General features: G+C 38.1%; 1 protein-coding gene across 4 annotated transcripts in view; it reads right to left on the bottom strand.

The window, feature by feature from the left end:
• TSPAN9 (tetraspanin 9) overlaps window positions 1-24836 on the bottom strand; it is a 250407-nt gene that overhangs the window by 158987 nt on the left and 66584 nt on the right. The window contains exon 5 of one of the 4 annotated variants that reach the window (XM_051961048.1): window positions 3721-3787. The exons of the other annotated variants lie outside the window; for them this stretch is intronic. The gene's annotated coding sequence lies outside the window, so the exon portion shown is untranslated. The remainder of the gene's footprint in view (window positions 1-3720; window positions 3788-24836) is intronic. 4 annotated transcript variants of the gene reach the window in all.

The raw sequence follows: 24836 nt of genomic DNA on the forward strand, positions 1-24836 counted from the left end.
AAATTAAAATTCTACAAAAATAAATTGAATATTACAAGCAGTATGTACTAGGAGCATTTTCTACAAAGGTTAGGCTAGAGTTGTTTTTTTTTTTTTTTCCTTGAACAGTGGCAATTCTGCGCCTAGAACTTGATTAGTTTGGGGGACTCTAGCTCAAAATGGACCCACCTAAGCAGCATCCTGGTAGCCTCAGACCATACATAACTTCCTGGTCCTCTGAGGACCTTAAAATGGCTACCTACATGGAGTCAGGGGTCCTTCAATGGAGGGTCCCTAAATCCTCTAAGTTATAATACTCTACCTTACTCACCAGATGCTTTCTATACTAAGGCAACAGGGCCACACCTACTCAAACTAACAGCTTCATTATCTATGTTAAATGTCATTTCTGTTCCACAATTTTAAGTAAACCTCCTTTTCTTAACTGTGAATAATTTATCAATGTCTCAGTTGTTTCAACTTGGAGCCTAATCCGGCCTGAATCAGGTCCACCTATTTTTTATTACACAAGAGTTTTGGTCCTTAGCCAACTCAAAATTAATTATCAGCCAAAATAATTTAAATTAATCAACAAATATTTATTCATGGCTAACTTGTTCCATCTTAAACAGGCTACAGATAAAGGAGATTTGAAAACTAATTTAGTGGGGGTGTATGGAGCACATGGCCAGGGCTACAAGTTGATAAATGTATAGCTTTTAATTATCTTTTAACTTGTCCTGATGAAAACTGGTACAGCTTAATTACTGCTGAGAATTCTAATCAATCAACAAGCCTTTATTATGCACCTACTATGTGTTGGGCACTGTGCTAGACACAAGGGATACAGAGACAAAAATGAAATTGTTTCTGAATTCCTGAATTCAGAATTCAAAAATATTCTACCCACCATACCACCTATCTGCCTTATGTTAGAGATATATGGCAGTGTATATATGAATTGCAAGCCACTATCTGTAAAAGGCTTTGCAGAAGAAACAAGTACTGAGGTGGGATTTAAAAGGAGAGAAAGACATCAACCTGGTGGGGCATTGCTTAATAGAATTATTGACTTTACTTCCTGGGGCATAATTAGCTACCCAGGGACATTCTTTTGCATATACCATCTGATTGGCTAGTAGCTCTTCAGGTACAGGCGTTCTCAAAAGGGAAGATACAGCAAGGGGACACTGCAAGAGCCCAGATTGCCAATCTGTGCTAAAGAGGGGGGACAGCGTCCCAGGAATTACATCCAATCTGCTTAATATGCATTGTACAGATTCCCAGAAATCAATGCTCGTTTTTAAAACTGTTGCCTAGAGCTATCCTGTGTGCTTAATTTCAGGGTCGGTGTTAAGTATCTTTCTATTTATAAAGCACTCTCACTGCAGTACTGCAGTGCTGCTCCCAACACTCGCCCTGACAGGTGGAGCCATGGTTTGAAAGACGGGGAAACTGAGGCACACAGTGATTTATCCAAAATCACGCTGCCAATCGACAAAGACTCAAGTCTCCTCTACCATTTCCTTAAGAGGAAGAAAGAAGGGATGGAAGGTGAGGGTATTAAATGGACACCAGTGGACACCAAATATCAGGAAATTTTTTAGGAAAGTCAAGCTAAAAATCATAAAATATTTACTCCAGACTGTGCCCTGTGTTAGACATTAAGGAGGCAGATGAGATAAAAGAAGAACTGGAATGAAATTGATGATATGAAAAGCTAATTTTATCATTTTATAGATGATAAACACTGAACTCTTAAGTGATTCATTCAAGACCACACAGGTGGTAAATATCAGGATCAGAATTTGAACCCTGATCTTTTGCCTCAAAATCCAATGACTTCCTTTGAATCACAGCTGGGTGTTCTATGGCTCTGTCTTACCTACTCTGTCCCTCATAGTCTATGATTAAATCATCTGGGCTGGGGCAGGTGTCAGGAAGGAAGGGAGAGATCAATTGATCAGTGATGTTCTGATCAGCAGTCATCAATATGCATCTGTACCAGGACCGTGTATAAATAAAAAGAATGAAATGATCTCTGCTTATTGGAGCTTACAACCAAACAGGGGATGCAATGAGTACATGTGTAAGTATACACAGAACAAATATAAGGGAATAAGTAAATATATATATAAAAGTATGTGTTTATGAATATATATATATTCATATAAATGTGTATATATGGATATGTACATGTATATGTATGTATATACTTATATAAATGTATATTACATAAGTATATATATTCAAATATGTATATATGTTTGTATAAATGTATATATGTATATGTGTGTATATATGTGTATATCTATTTATATATTTATATGTAGTTAAATACAATTAAATACAAATAGGGAGAGGTAAAAATCATCTCATCCATCTCCACCCCAGAGAGGAGGAGTAATAGTTAAGTAATAGAGCAAATATTTGATCCCAAATTCTTGGACCCCCTTTCCATTTTATGCCGTTGCTTCTCCAGGCATGAAGTCACAGCCTGAGTAAAGGCAAAAAACAGGGAAAGCGTCTGTAACAGGGTAGATGGCACCTCAATAGTTGTCATCATTCCTCGGCTCCCGGGCTCTCCTTTCCTACCCTAGTGGCCAGATATCTTCTGCATATGAACAAATGGAGTATTTATGCCTGGAGCTTCAAAAATCCATAAACCTCACCAGATTCCGGACCAATCCCTGAGGCAGGGATGAAAATGTCATCTGTAAAACTGACTTTTCAGAAGTGATCTGTAGGACATGTCCCACTCACAGCAAACCAGATGTAGTACAGAAAAGCTCAGGCAAAAGATCAGGGATGCTGAGGATGGATTGATGTCACTCTCCTGGCTGCAGTCAGAGGGATTAGGAGGCAGAGGAAAAATTAAAAGCCCAAAAGATATTTTCCCAGTGATTTGTGCCGCTTGAGATGTCCTGTAGCAATATTTATCCTACTTTTGTTTATTATCCAGCTTAGTCTGAGTTATCACAATGAAGACAGGATTCATAAACTACCTACCTGACACCAGGGAATTGTGAAGCGAATTTTAAAGCCTGAAGGAGTGGCTTTTGCCCTACCTGGAAATTTTAAAGATATACATACTTTCCTATTCCTTGAGACCTACTCAATATTATCACTCAACTAAAACATCTTTTGAGTCAGTCACCCTCAGAATCACTGAGATGCACCCTGGAATCTCGATCGACCCAGATCATTCACTCATTAATCAATGAAGTGGAAAACTGCAAGCGAACCATTACGGTAAATTGTGACAAAAAGGAGGACTTCCCACAAAATATGTCCTGTTTTCAGGGTACATTTTAATCCCCTAACTAAAATTCTATCCTGAAAACTCATTATGGTGCATAAGTAAGGCTAAAACAGAGCAACACAATCTCTGGAAGGCCCTACCAAACTGGAAAGGGTTTGAGAACAGGCTGGTGCACCTGTCATCAGCTTTGATAAATTCATTGATAAATTCAGATGCTAACCACCACAGGGATGGCTACCAGGTGATAAAGTTTTCTTGGTCACAGCACCCCAGGGAAACCTTCTATTATGCTGTGGCAGTTTTGCAATCTATGTCAGTGGAATAATCAATCAATAAATCAACAAGCATTTATTAAATAGTGCTAGGCAGTGGGAACTCAAAGAGAAAAAAATCAAACAGTCTCTACCCTTGGGGAACTTATATTCCTTCAGGGGAGACAAAAAAAGCAGCACATAGAATGGAATGTAATTCCAGCTTACCTGGGACACTCACCAGCTGGGTGACCCTGGGCAAATTATTTAACTTCTCGATGCCTCATTTCCTCACCTGTTCAATGATAGAGTTAATTCAATTACCTATAGAAGGTACCTTCCACTTCTAAGTTTATGATCCTATGAAAATGAAAATCCTATGAAAATGATCAACATTTTTAATCAAACATTTACTAAGTTCTTACAATATGCAAGACACTATGGTAACATTATTTATTCCTATGGCATTAGCCATAGTCATCTATGGTGATGACTCCCAAATGTCCAAAACCCGCTATAATTCTTAAAACTTCCCAATGCCTTTTTAAATTCTGCATATGAGAAAAAGGCCCCCATAAGCTTTAGAGTATCTCTGCTGACATTACTGAACTGTAGCATCCACAGATTCTTGGGAGCAGTCTGCATGTGAAAAATAGGAAGGCTAATGGTACCTAAGTCCTAAGGTTGTGGTAAGAATAGACTGTACTTGTAAAGTGCTTTGAAATTCTTAAAACATTATGTAAATGCTAACTGCAATTAAGAGAAGCTACCAAGGTAATCCATAGTTTTTCAATTTAGAACACCAAGGAAAGCTCTGTTTAGGCCATTTTAGAAATATTAAGCCTAGAAAAGAGAAGACAGGGAGAAAAGGAGAGCTACCTTTCGCCGTATAAAGGGCTGTAAAGCAGAGAAGCGATTGAATGTGTTACTTTTGGCCCCATAAGGCAGAACCAGCATCAATAAATAAACATTATAAAGAGAGAGAGAGAGATTTAGATTCAATATAAGGAAAAACTTTCTAACAATTATGATTGTCTACAAGTAAAATGGGCTGCCTAGGGAGGAGTAAGGGATTTTTTTTTCCTTACTGGAGATCTTAATGCAAAAACACGATGATCATTTGTCAAGTGGGTATGATAATAGAGAGAATTCTTGGCGATCTCTTCCAATTCTTAGTTTCTATAATTCTATGAACTTCATGAGATGAGGAGGAGGAGGAGAAGATGTCCATTTTAAGGACGAGGAAGCTAAGGTTTTAACAAGTTACATAATATGCCCATGACCATTCAGCTAGAAAATACTTCAGTTTTGACTTGAAACCAGAAGAACTGATTTGGCCACTCTCATCTACAGTAGGGGTGAGCAATTGTTTTTTACTTTTTTTTTTAATATAATAGAACTTTATTTTAAAATGTGAATACAATTCTTAGCTCACAGGCTGTAGAAAAAGAACCAGCTGGCTATAGTTTGCAGAATCCTGATCTACAAAATCAAAGACAAAGCCCTACTCACCAAGGCTTAAAGAAAAAAAAAAGTTCAGTTTTTATTCATCCAAGAAATATTTACCGAGCATTGTGGAGAGTTAAAAATATGTGTAAAAGTAGGTGGGGCATTTAGGAAAGACCTCGTGGCAGAGGAGAAACATGAGCCAGCATCCTCCTTCTTGACCACACTCCATTCATTCATTTATTCTTCTTATTTACTGCATATTTTAAAGAATTACTTCCAAGAAAGCTATGATGAGGGAAGCTGAAAAAACAGTAGTACTATCAAGATACACTATGGGATCAAAGGACTTGGCTTTATTTTACAGATGAATAAACTGTGGCCCTAGAATAGTTAATTAATAATGGCAAAAAATAATAATAATAACAAGCATTTGCATAGTACTTTAAGGAACTTTACATGGTACTTCATTTGATCCTCACAACGATCCTTTGAGGGATTATTGTCTTCACTTCCCGTTGTGCCCATTGAAGCATAGGGAGGTTAAGTAACTTAGCCAGCATCACACAACTATGGGGTACCTGATTTGCACGCAGACCAATGGATGACTTCTAAAATTCTGGAACAGCAAAGTCCCAGAAATAGAAGAAGGCTTTGAGGATCCCCTAATCCAACCAGCACCTGCACAACAATCTCTTCTAACATTCCCAAAGATGACCCACGTGATCATCTAGCCTCTACTTTAAAAAGTCTAGTAAGACAATCCATGATCTTTGATACAGTTCATTCTACTCTAAGATAGTTCTAATTATTAGGAAGATTTTTCTTATATTGACCCTTAACTCTATAATTTATACCTGTTGTTCTTAGTTCTGCCTTCCAGAGCCTAAAAGAATAGGTTCCATCTGCCCTTTGTGTGACAAATTTTTAAATATGCTCCTCAAGTCTACCACTTCAAACCCACCACACCATCCCTGCCAATTTCTATTCTCAATTCCTTTTAGCATTCTATTCAGCCACCACCCTGCATTTCCTTATTGTCCAGGTGGGGCATCAGCTCTAAAGTGAGTTGCTTCCAGACCTGATCTCATTCATCCTCCCAACAATTCTTGCCAGGAGAAAAGGCTGACACAATTCTCAACATTTTATAGTTAGCGTTTAAGACACTAGGGGAGAAGGCTGAGAAGGAAGTCAAGTTTTCTCCAATAATAAAATAGAAATGGATTCCAAGGTCTATTCCCTCTTTCACCCAGACTCCACAGTTCCATAACCTCTAGTCTACTCTCCTATAAGTTAGGAGTAAAAGAGAATATTGATAACATTTCATGGGTTAAATTAGAAAATGGACAGAAGTAGAAGGAAGCAGGAGTCAAGAAGGGAAGAAAAAAAAAGATGCAGGGCTAAAGTATTTGGAATCAGAGAATCCAGGTTTAAATTCTGCTTCTGATATATTTCCTGTGTGATCTTCAACACATCACTTAATATCTCTTAATCTGTTTCTTCATTTACAAAATTAAGAGGGTAAATGACCTCCTAGAGTCTATTCCAGCTCCAACTCTAGGATCCTAAGGTCAAAGGAAAGCCTCAAAGGAAACCAAATATAAAAAATACACAATTACATTTCTGTGATCCTGTGCCAGAAAGATATAAAGAAATAAGGGAAGAATAAGTGTATGAAGTATCCTGGAGCTCGTTTAGGAAGCCCAAGACAGGTAAGAGCTTCATCAGGAAGACTGAGCCAGGAAAATGAAACATTTCCAAGGAAGGCATGAAAGAAGATCAATACCATACTTTCTCTGGGAGGAGATAAACAAAGTACTTTTAAAAAAAGATTCAAGCCAGTCCCATGAGTTGTTGTTGTTGTTGTTCCATCCTTTCAGTCATGTCCGACTCTTTGTGACCCCATTTGAGATTTTCTTGGCAAAGATACCAGAATGTTTTGCTTTTTCTGAGGCCAGATTTTAACTCATGGATATGAGTTTTTCTGCAGGAAAAGTGCATAAATTAATAAGAGAGGGTTCCACAGACTCCTTCTTTCTTCTATCTCCCACTAAGGATCTCAAAGCAACACAATGGAGATCAGATGTGAAAAAACTTCCCAGCAGCAGAGTTTAAGAAGCACTGAGACATACTAGTAAGGGAGGGGACGTTGTTCTGGACTGGAGGGAAGGAAAGTGGCTGGTGACCTTAAGAAAAGAATAATTACTTTTTTGCCTGGGATGACTGAGTGCAGGAAGGAGCTAATTTTGCTGACCTGTCAGGCCCAAGAGTCTCAATCCACACTCAAGAAATAAAACAACATTTGCCTCCTCTCTCCTACCCGCAGCTCCCTTCAGCTACATCTCTTGCTCCTACGAATCACAGGAAGTTGAAAAGAAGCTTTCATCAGCTGCACTAGTGACTATCTGTTAGGGCACATGACCCCTTTGTACCTGGGAGACCTTTCTGACTTAATTTCATCAACTAATCTCCTGGAGAGGGGCTCCTGTACAAAGTACTCAAGAGCCTGATCAGTTAGTATTAGGAGTTTTTCTTTCACAATGCCCTAACACTGTCTCATCTCCCAGAGCAACACTGATTCTGGGGGATGGGGGATGAAGGGAGGAGCAGGGAAAGGGCCCTGATAGAAGACTATAGAAGGAAGACATGCAAACTTTGGCCCCTGCATTCCAGAATGACAGCCACATCCGTCCCAAGCACCTACCAACCTCCTATAATCCCAAATTCTCAGAGGGGAACCCATCAGAGAGTCTTACTCAAAGCATTTGAGCAACAGCTGCTTGGGCACAGGGCCACATTTCAGAAGCCTGATGCACTCCCCTACCCCCAGGCCAAGCAAGCAACTGATTCCATCCCTGATCATGCTTTCTATTCTACCCTCCTCAGTCCTATGTCAACCAATAAATATTTACTGAGCACCTACTCTGTGCTTAGCACTGTGTGTGCCATGGAGATCCAAAAAACAAAGGAATAAATAGTACTAAACATAGAGTCCCTACTTTCAAGAAATTTATGATCACTTTGGGGAAAAAGTCTATACACTGGAAATAATTAAGAACTAAATTATGGGGCACCGAGTGCAAAGAAGGTCAATGAAGGGAAAAATCAGGGTGGGCTAGGAAATTTGGAAAGTGAAGTACAGGAGATGGAACTGAAGTGATACCTGGAAGGAAGGGTATGATTTGAGTAAGGTGGAAGGAGGAGGAAGCATATGTTACTCATGGGAGAAACAGCCTCTGGTGAGGGGATGGGAAGCAGCCTAATAAAATCAGCCTCAGTAATTAACGGTGATCATGGCAGAAAGCAGACTGGGCCTGAGGAGATCTCAGTTCTGTTCTCCAATCTGTCACTAGTTTTCGATGGGGCCTTTGGCCAATCAATAAGGTCAAATTCCAGTTCCCAAATTACTAGCTAGATGAGTATGGGTAAATCTTGTTTCTGCTTAGTCTCGGGCTTCTCAATATGGGAGGAGGTTTGGATTGGTTAATTCCTGAGATCTCATTCTATGTCCTAAGATGAGGCAATTTTAACTTTTCTAGCCCAAGACAAATGCCTGATTTTCCCAAAACTGCAGCAGTCATTTAATCAACTAGCATTTATTAAGCACCTACCATGGGAGGAACAGCAAGGAAATCAGTGTCACTGCATCAGAGTACATGGACAGAAGAAAATGTAGGAAGCTGTTGGGTTTGGAGGTTTTAAAAGCCAAACAGATTTTCTATTTGACCCTGGAGATAATAGGAAGCCACCAGCAATTCTCTGTTCCTAAGTCCCACTGAATAACTTAGTCCTACTTGTCCTCCCCATCAATCCTTAGTATTCACTGCACGCACACACATCCCCAATTCTGGATCGTAGTAGAGCATTGAGAATGTAGCAGTGAAGTTAAAATCAGAAGACCTGAGGTCTTGTGCTATCTCTGCCACTTCAGACTAAATGACTCTGGACTCGGCACTTTCTTTCTCTGATCCCTTTTAGTTCTAACATTCTGTGGTTCTGGTTTATTTTGGGGATTCTGCTGCTGCCTCCTAGGGCTCAGAATAAATGCTCAACCATATTTCAAAAGCCTCAAATCTCGAGGCTAGTCTCATCCCCCTTTGACTATCCTGGGCACTCTTTCAACAATTCCAAGCCTATGAAAAATGGTCCAAAACCAAGAATCACAGAGGAAAGCTGGGCTTTTTTTCTTACTTCCTATTTACTACTGTAGTCTTTTCATCCAAAATGCGTAAACAATTCATTCAAAACAAATCAACTTTTATTGCAAGTTGTTTTAAATTTGATCTGCATAATATTCATTTCCGATAAAACCTCATTAATTAGAAAAAACAGCAACAATAACTCGCATTTATGTAGTGATTTCAGTGGCGTAATGAAATGGAAAGATAACTGGATTTGGCATCAAGAAAACCAAAGTTCAAATCTTGTTTCCACTATTTCTTATAGGTATGACTCAAGGCAAATCATTTAATTTCCAGAGGCCTTAGTTTACTTATTTGTAAAAAGAGGCAGCTAGAATAAAGAGGCTCTTTAAATTTCTTACCAGATCTGACTGCTGTGTTCCTATGATTTTATTTGAATTTCACAGAAGGGTAGGAACTACAGAAAAAAAAAATAATATAGCTAGGTGGATCAATAGATAGAGCTCTGAGCTTAGAATCAGGAAAACTTGAGTTCAAATGCAGCTTCATCCATGTACTAAATCACTTAAACTTTGTTTGCCTTAATCCAATGAAGAAGGTAATAGCAAACCACTGCACTATCTTTGCAGGAAGATCCCATAGACAGTATTGGTGTGCTTTGGTCCACAGGGTCACGAGGAGTCAGACATGATGGAAAAATAACAAACAGAATCAATCTTATCTATCCCCATTTTACAGATGAGAAAACTGAAGTTCAAAGAAGTAAAAACATTTCTTTCCTACAGGCACACAGTTCTGCTAAGTGACCAAGTCTTGGCCATTTCATTCTAAGCCTAGGGCTCTTTCCAGATATGATACACTAAATCAGTGGTTCTCAAACTTTTGTTTTAAGTATCTTTATTCTATAAAAAATTATTGAGGCTCTCTCCAAAGAGATTTTGTTTATCTGCATTATATTTATAGACATTTACCATATTGGAAATAAAAACTATTTTTGAATTTGTAGACCCCCTAAAAGGGTTTCAGAGATCCCCAGGATTCTCTAGACCATACTTTGAGAACTACTGCACTAAATGGAAGAGACCTGGTGAGTAGCAATGCTAGAAACCCAAAGTGAAGGACACTGGAGGACCAAAAAACCCAAAGGGCTCACATTTGACAACAATTTCATGATCTGTACGAAGAGCAAGTCTCTCCCATACACTATACTGCAATTACCATCCAATTTAGGGGAAAGTGCAAATCACAGTTTTGTTTTGTTTTTAATAAGGGAAAAATGCAGTTTTATTCCTACAATTCTCAACAAATATTCATTAAGCCCCATCCATGGGCCAAATCCCAGGCTTGACTGGTATAGCTCTCAACCACTGTATATTAGAGATTAAGACATAGTCACTAAGAAGTAAAATGAAGTTAATAAAAAATTTACAATTCCTGTAACTGCTACACTATATAGTGATGCCCTATCAATATTATAGCTAGAATTACACCACTTGTTCTAAACATGGCAATACAGGAATACAGAATGATAGTTTTGGATTTAGAAGGGACTTAAAATTCTTTTAATCCAATGTCTTCTAATCACAGGTGAGGAAAAGAGAAATGTCTTGTTCACGATTACACAAGTAACAAGGAGCAATTAGGTGCTACAGTGGACAGAATGCTGGACCTGAAGTCAAGAAGACTCATCTTCCCGAGTTCAAATGCAGCCTCAGACATACTAGTTATGTGACTCTGGGTGAGTCACTTAATCCTGTTTTCCTCAGTTTCCTCATCTGTAAAATAAGCTGGAGAAAGAAACAGCAAACCACTCTAGTATCTCTGCCAAGAAAACCCCAAATGGGTTCACAAAGTATTGGACGTGACTGAAACAACTCAACAATAATAACAAATGGCAGGACCAGGATTCAAATCTAGGTCTCCTGACTCTCTATCTTGTACTCCTTCTATTCCCCGCTGACTGTCCTGTTTTGTCTTCCCTTGATTCTTCCTTCATCCCCAGTCTTCCCCCTCCCCCATCAGAGAAAGAGAGTTCCAGTCTCTGGCCCATTACCCTGGAAAATCCTGAGACAGAGATTCCAATGGACTGGACTCAGTCAAGGCTGGTCCCAATACATCTTGTGAATCTTCACAGGAGATTCAATGGCTGATGGAGGGACTAGGAATGCTTAGCATGAAGAAGACTTCTGGGACATGATAGCCATCTTGGTGCATTTTTAAAAACTGTCTTGTGGAGGGGGGTGAACTTATTCTGTCTAGTCCCCAAGAAAAGGAGGAATAAAGGATGAAGTTGTGAAGTCTCCAGTTTAAACTTGAGGTCAAGAAGAGCTTCCTATTAATAACATGAGCCATTCTAAAATGGAGTAAGTTGCCTCTGGAAGTGGCAGGTTCCCTCTCCTTTAACAAGTTCAAGTAGAGACTGAATTGCATTTTTTGAATATATTCTAATGGGGATTCCTTTCATGTAACAGTTGAAGTAAATAAATACAGACAGAGAGTCCCTCCAACTCTCCAAATCTATGACTATTTAAGAGATGGGAAAACCATGTGAGAACTCAGCAAATAACCATGATGGCAATGAGCTAGAGTAGACAATTCATCCCATTGTAGCCATTAAAATAAAAGACAATAGCCCACTCTCTTAGCTAGGTAATTATTCCCAACACTTAGAACATGGGGAAGGGAGTAAAGGAAGGACAGAGGTAAATACTTATTAAATGCCTATTATGTGCCTTGCACAGTGTTGAGTACTTTACAAATATTATCCATTTGATCTTCGTGACAACCATGGAAGGTAGAGACTGTTTTTACAGTGGAAGAAACTGAGGCAGGCAGAGGTTAAAAGACCTAGAGTCATAAAATATCTAAGGCTAGATTTGAATTCAGGGCTTCTTGATTCCATGCTTAGCATTCTAGCTACTGTACCACTGCCTCCTGCCTCAGTTAGCTCAGTTTGGGCTGAGATGTAGCAGGACTGTAGGGAGCAGTGAATTCAGAGTTGGGTTTCAAGCTGGACTCTGCTATTTGCTATATTTATGTGACTTTGGCCAAAGTAGCTCCTTCCACAAGGACTCAGTGTCTTCATTTATGGAGGGATAGGGGAGGAAGAAACAAAAATGAAGAGGCTGGCTTAGAAGATCCCTAAGATCCAGCTTTATATCCTTTAATATCCTCTTTTGATCTCAGCTGTCCCTTCTATATGGTAAAGTGCCTTGGAGAGGTAGCCCAGAGGTAGTACACTGGACCTGGAGTTAGTTCAAATCTGGCTTCAGACACTAGCTGTGTGATCATATGCAAGTCATTTACTTCTTTTACTCTTCTGTATAATGGGGATAATAATACCTCTTTCAGAAACAAATGAGATCACATTTATAAAACACTTTACAAACTTTGAAGCACTATATATTATCTATCTATCTATCTATCTATCTAAGGTACTATGCCATAACTTTTAATCAATGCCCTTTAGGCTCTTAATTGTAGAATTTGTCATTCTGCTCTCTAGATCTCTCTAGATTTAGGTCTCTGTTCCCAGGACTCTGAGCATCCTTCCCCTTAAGAGTAAGGCAGGGGATGGATTGCTATCTATTCCTCCCAACAGAACAATCTGTCTCTAGGATGTTATTTGACTCTGGCTCATGTAAGAGATGAAATAGAAGAAAATTTAAGCTGGAAAAGAAGGAATTCCGAAGGTTACTTGGAGTTTTTAAATTGTAACAAGAAACAGATCTGTAAATGAAAGATTTGTTTGCTGATTTGTGTAGAACAAGGCAGAAAGAAACTACAAGGTTCTCCTTTGTTAAAAATTTTATATAAAGGGTGTTGCAAAAGTCTCAATGCAGTCTTAAGTCATAATAGATTAATAGACATAATGGTCAAGAAGAAAATGACATGAAAATACTTCCACAGAAGAAGTCAGGAGTCTTGGATTTAGGTCTCTAAATCCCAAGATCCTGGGCTTCCTTCTCCTTAATAATGATGAGGGACATGGACTTCTACCCATTCCTCCAAATTGAATCACCTGTCTCTAGGATGTTATTTGACTTCTGGCCCCTGTGAGAAAAAAAAAAGGGAGAAGACTTGAGCTGATTCAAGCCTCCAAAAGAAGTATAGTGAAGGTTATTTGGAAAGTTTTGGAATCACAAGGAAGTTAGAGATTCATTTAGATTTGAAAGCTCATTTAGATTTGGAAGTTATGAAAAGCTGGAGGAGAAATCAAGCTGAAGAAAGAGGATTCAAGAAGAAAGAGAAGGACTCAAGAAGAAGAAAACAAAGCAAAAGATCTAATGAGGAGTGGGAATGGGAGGAAAAGTGAGAGCAAGAAGAAAAAGACTTGAAGCTGAATAAAGAGGCTTCAAGATAAGAAAGTAATTAGTAAAACAAGACAAGGCCAACACGCGAAAGAAGGTAATTGGTAAAACAAGGTAAGAAGATGACCAACATTAATAAGACAACGTAACAGGCTAGTAAGGAAAGAAAAAGGAAGTAAGTTGCTAATGAGGAAAGTGACAAATTCTACAATGAAGAGCCCTACAAAAGCATTGATTAAATAATTGTGGCACAATCCTGAACTAATAGTGTCAGGAGTATCTAAGCTCAATATAAGAAAAGTCTGGTGAGAAATTTTAAGAACAAAAAAAGAGTTTTTAGAGCTATATTGGGGGAAAGGAAGATCAAAAAGGGGAAAATAGGACATTAGGACAATAATAACAAACATCAAAGAGGAGGCAGAGCTACTTGCTTTTTATTTTGCTTCTGATTTCTCTAACAAGAAGAATGATCTCTGGCCTTGAAAGGACAGAACAAAAATAGCAAATAAGCATTTATTTAACTCAAGAAAAACAGAGAAGTCATAAGAGAAGACCTAGATGCCTTTGATGAATTCAAATCACCAGGACCAGACAAATTATATCCCAGGATAGTGAAAAGACTTAGGAATGTGACTGCTGAATCACTGTCAGTAATTGCTGAAAGCTCATAGAAAATGGAAGCAATATCACAAGACTGGAGAAAGGCAAATATGCTGATTTTCAGAAAAGACCAGAGCCTTTAATCTAGAAAACAGTGAGTTTGATGTCAAATTCTATTAAAACTGAAAAATGTATTATAATAGAGTTAAACCTACAAAAACCATCAGTGATCATAAAAAGAAGATACGAGTAGATATTTGTGATGAAGCAAATATAAGAAATAGAGCAGCGGATTAGGAGTCTAGTGTCCTAGACCAACGAGGAGATCTTGGACAAGTATCTATCTCAATGGATCTTAGTCCTCTCAGCCACAAAATGAGAGAGCTTGATCAAAAATGCCTTCTTTGGACTCTTCTAGTTCTAATATTCGATGATTCTATTCTGGGTCCTTCCATAACTTTGGAAGAACAGTGCAGTATCACACCAACTATTCAGACTGATATTACTTTACTTATGAACTGTCCCTTGCATCTCCTGAAGGTGAAGGGATCAATTAATTCTGCTGAAAAAATGCTAAAAAGAAACACAAGTGCTTTTTTTGTACCTGACAAAAGAGTTGAAGTAAGTGAACAAAAGTTCAAACTACTATATCTTTTTAAACATATCTAATTCCATGATTTTGACATCATGGCATTTTCAGGATAACTTGGATACAAGAGAAGCTTCCAAAGGTCATTTAGACCATTACCTTGCCTTAAGACATAACATTATTGGTTGATGCTAGTCTCATAGGGATCAAATTTTCTTCTGGTATCAACTGCACCGTATTTCAAACCCAGTCACCAGGCAATTTTTTGGTCTAATGAATTCTCTTTAAGATAGAAGCCCCTACTTTCTTATTCTAACCACTACTTTCAAAATAAATTGCAAAGTATCAATACACACATATAAGAACACAGAGAAAGTCAAAGAAACAGAATTATAAAACAGGAAAAGCAAAAGAAATCATGTATTCCTATGTTTCCTAACTAGCCCATGGCAAAAGTTATAAGTCAACAGAACTTTTATCACAAAAAGAACAATGAACAGGATCAGAATATCTGAGTTCAAGTCTTCATCATTTCTTTTATTAACTCTATATAACCTTGAAAAAGAGTTCATCTCTGGCCCTCAACTTCCCTATAAACAAAATGAAAATAGTATATTTTTATACGCCTATTTTGAAAAAAAATCATCTTACAAAATAATTTTGCAAAGGAAAATTGTGCTTTATCAACTGAAAAGTAAGGTAAATGTGTTCTAAAATTAGTATTTAGTAGCAGAAGTGCGAGTAACCTAAGTAATTAACTTAAAAAGATGAACTATTGTTTCTTTCCTTCCCTTCATTATATTCTTCCCACTCCAAACTCCAGTTCTAACTTACAACTTACTAAATTATAGAGAACCAGAGGGCAAAATGGTCTGAGGAATAGAATTTAGAATATTACTATTTGAATATTTTGGTTTGGGAAACTGATTTAAACCAACCCTCTCATTTTATAACTGTAAATGAAGGTGAAGCTCAAGGGTGGTGTAATTGTTCAAGGTCACTCAGTTAATTGGTGGCAAAGCCAGCACAAGAACTTCAGCATACAGACTTGCAGGCAAATGCTCCCCTCTCTTGACAAGCTCCCAATCTAAAACAGAAAATGATGATTTAGGCAAGAAGAATAAGGGAATGCAAATGAATGTTTCCAATTGCCTACCGAATAGCTCCATCTATCCATCACCTCAAACTTCACATATCTAAGTTTGAACTCATCATCTTCTTCTCAAAATGTGCCTTTCTCAAAATTCCCCTATTTCTGTCAATGATGGCACCATTCTCCCAGTCACCCAATTTTGCAACTTTAGTAGCATCTCTGATTCTCCTTTCTCTTTCACCCTGTATATCTAATAAATTGTCAAGTCCCATGGATTCTGCCTCTAAATCAATCAGCTCTGCCCCCTTCCTTCCTGCTCCACAGATTCTAAAACTGAAAAAGAATTTAGTAGATACCTAGTCTAGCTCCACATTTTACGTACAGATGAGGAAATTAAGGCCCAGAGAGGTAAATAATTTGCCCAAAATCATAAAGATAGGAAATAGCAAACCTGCTATTTTAACCCTTTAAATTTTGTTCCTATATTTTCCCCTTAACATCTCCTTGCCTCCCATCAAACCCTAATCCTAGTTCAAGACTTTATTTCTGTTCATCTCGACTACTGCAATAACTTCCTAATCAGTTATCCTACCTCTCTCCCCTTCTACCTCCTCAATCTATCTTTAATATCGGTGATGAAATAATCTCTCTAATCCAGTACCCTGCCTGTTTCATTCCTCTATTCAAAAATTTTCAGTGAGTACTTACTGCTTCTAAGATAAAATTCAAAATCATCTCTCTCAGATTGAAAGCCTTTTCATAAATTGGCTCCTATACTTGTTTCCAGTTTTATTTCATATTGCTCTCCTTCAAATTCCAGTCAATTTGGCTTAGCAGGAAAGGGAAGGGAATAAAGCACTTATTTAGCACTTACTATATGCCAGGCATTGTGCTAAGTATTTCTACAAATATTACATATTCTGATCATCACAACACTCTTGAGAGGTAGATACCACTTTATATAGTATAATTATTATATATTATATTATTATCATCCCCATATTCAACTGAGGAAACTAAAGCAGACAAATGACTTGCTAGGATCACAGAAATAGTGTCTGAGATTAGATTTGAACTCCAGTTTTCCTGATTCCTGACAGAGATCTGCCCAGCTGCCTCTCCTTCTAGCCTTTACCTATACTATACATAACATTTAATTTTCTCATGGATTAGGTGCCATCTCTTATTAGAGGACTTTTCTGGCTCTTATAGTTACTAGTATTTCTCCCCTCATGAAATTTTTATGATTTGGTATTTATTTAACTTTGTATATGTCATACTTCCCAATAAAATGTAAGTTCCTTGAGGGTAGGGACTATTTCATTTCTGGCTTTGTAGCCCAAACATATAATAAGTGCTTAATGCCAGGCTGATAAGCTTAGACATTATTCAGCAGGCAATGGGAAAAAGCTCCCCAAGAGGGCCCAAGAAAATGCCCCAAAGCCCAAGGGAAAAGCACAACCAAAGTTCTGTTCCAGGTAGATCAATCCCTCTGGGCTGAAGGTAGCATCACCAGCCAGGAGAATATCTGTTAACAGTCTAGGTGTGCCATAAAGGCCTGAATCAAGGTAATGGCAACAGGAATATGGATGAGAGGATTAAATTAGAACATCTCTAAGGTCCAATTCAGCTATAATTTTCTATGGTTCTATAAAGATGGGTTTATAACAGCCTCATGCCTCCTGTTTCATGGGGACTGCTTCAGCACTTGGAATCATTTTCATTACAATTAGTTGGGGGAGGAATGAAATCTCTGCAAGAGCTACAAAGCCACTATCAACCTTCATCTTTCCTACTTCATTTTCACAGAAAAGAAGAGGGGGATGGAGGGAGGAGGGACTGAGAGACAATTGAATTGCACCATGAACAAAAGGTGTGATGCATTTTCACTCATCCATTTTTATCAGGTTGTGCTGTGCCATCAGCACCCTATAATCATATCTAATGTATGGATAGAGTCTCAGAAGCTCACAATCCAAGCCACAAGCATCTTGGGCCATAGTGCAGCTTGAATATATCTATCCAGGAAGATTTGTTTCCTGTGAGCTGTACTCTGGTCTCCATCATTGCAGCGTGCTACTGCCTGTGTGTGTGTTATATGAGAGAAGGAGGAGGGAGGGAGGGAAGGCGAGGGAGGGAGAGAGGGAGAGAGGGAGAGAGAAAGACAGAGAGAGAGAGAGAGAGAGAGAGAGAGAGAGAGAGAGAGAGAGAGAGAGAGAGAGAGAGGAAGGAAGAGGAGGAGGAGGAGGAGAAGTAGGAGGAAGAGGAGAAATAGAGAGAGAGGAGAAGGAGGAAGAGGAGTGATAGACAGAGAGAAGCAGGGAGGAAGAGAGAGAGAAAAGGAATAGGGGAATAAAGCATAGGTTTAGATTATAAAAAACCCACTCCAGTGTCATATATTATACACATTAATGTGGTGGTTGTTTGAGGGGGGAGAGAAGGAAGGGAGGACATTGGTTTAAGATTCAAAAGACCTAGCTTCTAATCTTCAATCTTCAACTAATTAGCTTGTAGTCATTTCACTCTGATCCTAAGTTTCTGTATTTGTAAAATGGAGACAACATTTGCTCTCCCCACCTCACATGGTTGTGAGGAAATCACTCTGCATAAGTAGAAGGGCTAGGGAATGGAAACGTGATTTCACTGGTCTGAGACTTCCCAGGTGAGGAAACTCCTTCTCACAATACAAGTTAGTACCTTATCTGTAACTTATACACTTGCTTGCCTAGACCATTGAAAACTCATGCGACTTGCTGAGCAAGCATATGTCAGTGATGCAAAGTGAACCCACAAATATCTAGTTTTGATACCAGTTCTCTACTCATTACACCATAACTGCTTCTTATATACATAAAAGTATTATAAGAATTACATGAACCACACTTTGACAACGATATTGTATGAGGACGTATTTTGATGGAAGTGGATTTCTTTGACAAAGAGACCTGAGTTTCAATTGATAAATGATGGACAGAAGCAGCTACACCCAAAGAAAGAACACTGGGAAACGAATGTGAACTATCTGCATTTTTGTTTTTCTTCCCGGGTTATTTATACCTTCTGAATCCAATTCTCCCTGTGCAACAAGAGAACTATTCGGTTCTGCAAACATATATTGTATCTAGGATATACTGCAACATATCCAACATATATAGGACTGCTTGCCATCTAGGGGAGGGGGTGGAGGGAGAGAGGGGAAAAATCGGAACAGAAATGAGTGCAAGGGATAATGTTGTAAAAAAATTACCCTGACATGGATTCTGTCAATATAAAGTAATTATTAAATAAAAATTTTAAAAAAAAAGAATTACATGAACCAACACAGCATTTTCACTTTTTGTTATTTACTTACATTTTATTTTGCTTCTCTTTTTTTCTTAAGCAGCACGATAATTGTATAAATATGTATACATAAATTGGATTATTTGCCATCTAGGGGAGGGTGTGGAAGAAAGGGGGGGAATTGGAATACGGGGTTTTGCAAAAGCTAATGTTGAAGAACTGTCTAAGTATATATTTTGAAAATGAAAAGCTTTAATAAAAAATATTCTTCCATTTCACTTTAAAAAAAAGAATTATGTGAACAATGGATATTAAGTTAAGGGAGCTTATTTCCTTGCAAAGTTATTTGTAATGAGGCACTGAGGCAGCTGGAACTTCCCTTTTAGAACTACTTCTTTCCTAAAAAAAAAAAAAAAAAAAAAACCTTCCAACTATTTCTACCTCTATGAAAAGGTGTTCTAAATCATTATTGATCAGAGAAATGCAAATTAAGACAACTACACACCTCTCAGATTGGCTAGGATGACAGGAAAAGATAATGAAGAATGTTGTAGGGGATGTGAGGAAACTGGGACACTGATACATTGTTGGTGAAACTGTGAACACATCCAACCATTCTGGAGAGCAGTTTGGAACTATGCTCAAAAAGTTATCAAACTGCGCATACCCTTTGGTCCAGCAGTGTTACTACTGGGCTTATATCCCAAAGAGATCTTAAAAGAGGGAAAAGGATCCACAGATGCAAGAATATTTGTGGCAGCCCTGTTTGTAGTGGCCAGAAACTGGAAACTGAGTAAATGCCCATCAATTGGAGAACGGTTGGATAAATTGTATGTGAATGTTATGGAATGTTATTGTTTTGTAAGAAATAATCAACAGGATGACTTCAGAAAGGCCTGGAGAGACTTATATTAATCGATGCTGAGTGAAATGAGCAGAACGAGGAGATCATTATACATGGCAACAACAAGCTACATGATGATAAATTCTGATGGAAACGGCTCTCTTCAACAATGAGAGGATCCAAGTCAGTTCCAATTGATCAGTAATGAACATAACCAGCTACACCCAGTGAAAGAACACTGGAAAATAAGTGTGAACCACAACATAGCATTTACACTTTCTGTTATTGTTTGCTTGCATTTTTGTTTTTCTTCTCAAGTTATTTTTACCTCCTTTCTAAATCCAATATTTCTTGTGTAGCAAGCAACTGTATAAATATGTATACATATATTGTATTTAACATATACTTTAACATATTTAACATGTATGGGACTACCCACCATCTAGGGGAGGGGTTGGGGGGAAGGAGGGGAAAAGTTGGAACCAAAGTTTTTGCAAGGGTAAACGTTGAAAAATTACCTGTGCATATACTTTATAAATAAAAAGCTAATTAAAAAGCCTTCCAAAATTAACCTAACTTCTCACCTCTACTCTGTCCCCTTACAAGTACTATAACTATCTATTTTGCTTAATTCCTACTGCCTCCTTTCTTTAAGCTGAAAGATTAAAAATCATGGGCCTTAGTTCTTGATTCCAAGGATCCCACACAGTACTCTACCAGAAGTAGCAGTAAATCTGGTCACCTCCTGGAACCCAGATTCCCTCGCTTATAAAATGAAAAAGGGGGACAAGATAACTTTCAAATGCCCGTTCCTATTCTAACTCTATGATGCTAAAAATGTTTGCAAACTGCTGAATTGTCCCAACTGAGAAGAGGCCCTGACCCTGACATGGACCCCACCTACCACCCTCATTCTTCCATATTTAACTTTATGCTTCTTGACTCCAATTTCTTTCCTCTTGCCCAAATAAACCTCATGCCAAATACACCAGAGAACAACTTGATGTTTCAGACACAGGCTGAGAAGAACACAGGCCCACTGTTAGTGAAGGAAAATAAAAGCTGATGTGTTTAAAGATCGGTAGCCTCTCAGCTGAGGAAAGCTTTGTTTCTAGATAAATAATAAATAACATAAGGGTGCTTATTTCCTCGCTAAGTCCTATTTCCTGGATATCAGTCTGTACGTTGCAGCTCTCGTCTGGGAAAACCTGTATTGAACAGCACTGGGCAAATGCCCTCAAAACTCTTCTTGATACAGTTTCCCTCTCCTAAGAAGATAAAAAACTAATGATGATTCCCTATTCCAATAACACTTTCCTAGGATTCTCTTTTTCCATTACACATTCCTATAGTACCCTTAATTTTATATTTATTGCATCTCTCTTTTCTCTCCCCCCAAATGGACCATAAACTCCTTAAGGTCACAAAGCATGTCATTTTTCATCTTTGTATTTCTAGTACTATGTTTCTTGCACAAAAAATAATTAGTAAAGGGTTGGAGGTTTTTTTTTTATTATTGAGTTGAATTCCCAAAAGAGGAAAGAGAAAGGGAAGGCTTTTTGACTCTGTTCTCCACAGAAATCTGCTGACTGAATATTTAAAAAGAATATCCCCATTTTGGTGATTAAAACTGGAGAAGAGTGAATTTATTCAAAACTCAGCTTGACTGATCTTCTCACTCAACCCTCTGAAACAACCTTCTCTTACCCATTTTTGATTCCAATTCCCTTCCTTCTACCATTCAAACCACCCCCATCCTAAGAAACTTCAAAAAGAAACTGGAAATGAGATGATAATTCCTCCATTCCCATTCCTTACTAAAACAATATCACTATCCTCCAAGGATGAATATTGTGAGTAGCAATGTTTCAGTTCTTCTATCCTCCCTGCTTTCTCAGCCTATCACCCAGTCACTCCCTACTTTTATCTCACTCTCTTCCCTTCAAAATCTTGACATTTTAGTTAACCAGTTCAGCATTACACTGTTTTCAACCTTGAATCCCTTGCACCATTAATCTATTGCTGTCCATTCCTTTTTAAACCTCAAACCTCAAACATTATCTACTATTCTCCTTGGGTGCTACAGACGCTTAGAAAACCATGTTGAGTCCACTACAAATTTGTGTTACCCAATTTAAACTGATCCCTCACTACTATACTTTAATGCTTTTACTCTTACCCAATCAAATCTCCATTAAATTCATCCACAATCTCTGTTCCAAACCTTATTTTCTTCAAGGCATCGATATTTCCCCTTTATTTCTCTCTCAGCAGAGGACCTATCTTCATATTTCAGTGAAAAAAATTGAGGTCCAAGGGTTCTCTCTCCTTCCCAATTCACACTTTAAAGAACATTTCTTTTGGATTAGTTTAGAGAATGAGGTAATCCTTCTAATTGCCCACTTCTTTCTACATCCTCTTTCTTGATAATCCCATGAAATCCCCATGGGTTTATTACTTCGATGAAGATAACTTCCAAATTCACAGACCATATATATGTCTTTACCTCTCACATAAGTTCCAGGCCCACATCTCCAACTGTCAGATGGACTTCTCCAATTGGATGTCCCATAGACATTTCAAATTCATTAAGTTCAAAACTGAACTCATTAATCTGTTACTCTAAATCTACCTTTCTTTCTAATTTTCAAATTTCTTTTAAGGGTCCCATGATTCTTCCAGTCACTCATATTTTCAAGTTTAAAGCAACTCTTGACTATTCACTCTCATCCCATATCTGATCAGTAACTGAGTCTTAACTATTCCTTGATATCTCTTGCACACATCTCTTTCTCTTTACTTACATCACAACCACCCTAGTCCAGACTCTCACAACTCTAGTCTATTAAAACAGATGCCTCTCTGGTTTCCCTACATCCAGTTTCTCCTCACTCCAGTACATTCATTGATGAGAAAATAAGGCTCCTAAAGGACAGATTTAACCTTATCACTCCTCTTACTCAACAAACATCATCTTAAGGATTTTTTAAAAACTCATTCCCTTATCTGATATTTAAAACCTTTCATAATCTGGCTCCAGACAATATTTCTAGGTTGATTACTCTCTTCCATTAAAACACTTTAATAAATCGGCCTTCTTGGGATTCCCTGTACATAACATTCCATTTCCTGCCTCTGCCTTTGTGCAAACAGTGCATCAAATTTAGAATGTCCATTTTCTCTCTCCTAGCCCCTTCTTGAAAGCCATCTCCCATCAAGGCTGAGCTCAAGCCCAAACTTCTTCAAAAAGTCTTACCCAATATCTACAGTTGTGGGTACTCTACCCAATCATTTGTATCAATTCTTCAAATAGAGTCTACTGAACATAGCATCATAGATCTCAATCTTAGAGACTCCGTTTCAGAGACTGAGATATTTAGAGCTGGAAAGGACTTTAAAGTATCTTTGAATATGTATTTCTCCCCACTAGATGGCAAGTTCCTTCAAGGAAGATCTCAGTTCTATATGTGGATCCCCAGGGCCAAAAACAGTGCCCAGCAAAGACACTTAATAAACACTTAATAAAATGCTTACTGATAGATTCATTTCTTCATTGTTTCCTAATTGGTTGGTACAACAATCCTCAAAACACATTGAACTCTACAGAATGCAAAAACTCCTTGGGTTGTGTTTGTGTAGCTTGTAAAATAACCACAGAAGGTGTCAATGCTTTTCTTGGTGAAGGGAGAAAGGATGAGGCAAAAAAAGATGGAAGCATATACTGTTGTTATTCAATGAGTTAACTGTCAAGGTCAGTGGATGAACCCAAGAATTCACATCTCAGATCCAGATGGCCAGTGTAGGAGATCTAGGAGGATCTGCCACTAACTGGCTATGTGACCTCAGGCAATTGACCTACCTTTTCAGAGGAGACCAAGCTTAGCTGTATCTGGAAATGGAAGATGCCTAAAAAGCAAAATACTTCTACTTATTATTCATTATTAATGCATTTATTTGTAATGTAAAATGGCAGGATAGGATAGGACAGGAACCAATAGAATGAGAATTGAATTGAATTGAAAGCAGATCACCTATGCTTTATTCCAGACTCTGTTATCCATGTTAAGCAACTGGGAAGTCACTTTTCTTCTTCTGGACCTCAGTTTCCTCATCTGTAAAATGAGAGGACTCTCTCTAGCTCTAAATCCTCTCTCTGGCTCTCTCTCTCTCCCCAAATATGTGTGTGTGTGTGTTTGTGTGTGTGTGTATGTATGTGTGTGTGTGTGTGTGTGTGTATGTGTGTGTATACACATATGTATGTGTGTGTATACACATATGTATGTGTGTGTATATATATATATATATGTGTGTGTGTATATATATATCACCCCTGAGGCAGTTGGGGTTAAATGACTTGCCCAGTTTCACACAGCTAGGAAGTGTTAAGTGTCTGAGATCAGATTTGAACTCAGGTCCTCCTGACTTCAAGGCTGGTGTTCTATCCACTCCGCCATCTCGCTGCCCTTAAATCCTATATTTAATTTTGTGATAGTAAACTGACTCAAAGGGTATGTTGAAGCCAGCCTTAGTCTGCTCCCATACTGTAAAATTTTCAGTGTGAGCATGTACACCTCAGGAAATCAGCAAATGCTACAAATCAGAGTTTGATTTATTGTTCTGTTGACTTTCTAGATTGAAGAAAGTAAAAGCAGAAAATGTTAATTATACAGATTAAATTTTAAAGTGTGTCCTGCATTTTCAGAGAGTCAGTTGCTAAATATTTAACAGTTTGCCCTGATTCAAAGCCTCCAATAGTCAGTAACAAATAAAAGATACAGTTTTCAAATGTTTGGAAAACATCATTTTTACACGTTGCCCAGGGCACACAAGTGCTTTGGCTGGGCTCTGTCTCTGCATTTCAGTTTCTTCATCTGTACCAGACAGAAACCTTTAGGCTCCCTTCTCAACTACCACCACTCAAGATCTAGTGCTCCCACTGAAGCTAGAACTTACAGCCTGTAAAAACAGAAAACTACTGCCTAAATAATAGGGCACTTAGGTGGCTCAGGGGATAGAGCATGAGCCTGGAGTCAAGAAG

This window comes from Antechinus flavipes, chromosome 5 (assembly GCF_016432865.1).
Source record: "Antechinus flavipes isolate AdamAnt ecotype Samford, QLD, Australia chromosome 5, AdamAnt_v2, whole genome shotgun sequence".
Taxonomy (NCBI): domain Eukaryota; kingdom Metazoa; phylum Chordata; class Mammalia; order Dasyuromorphia; family Dasyuridae; genus Antechinus; species Antechinus flavipes.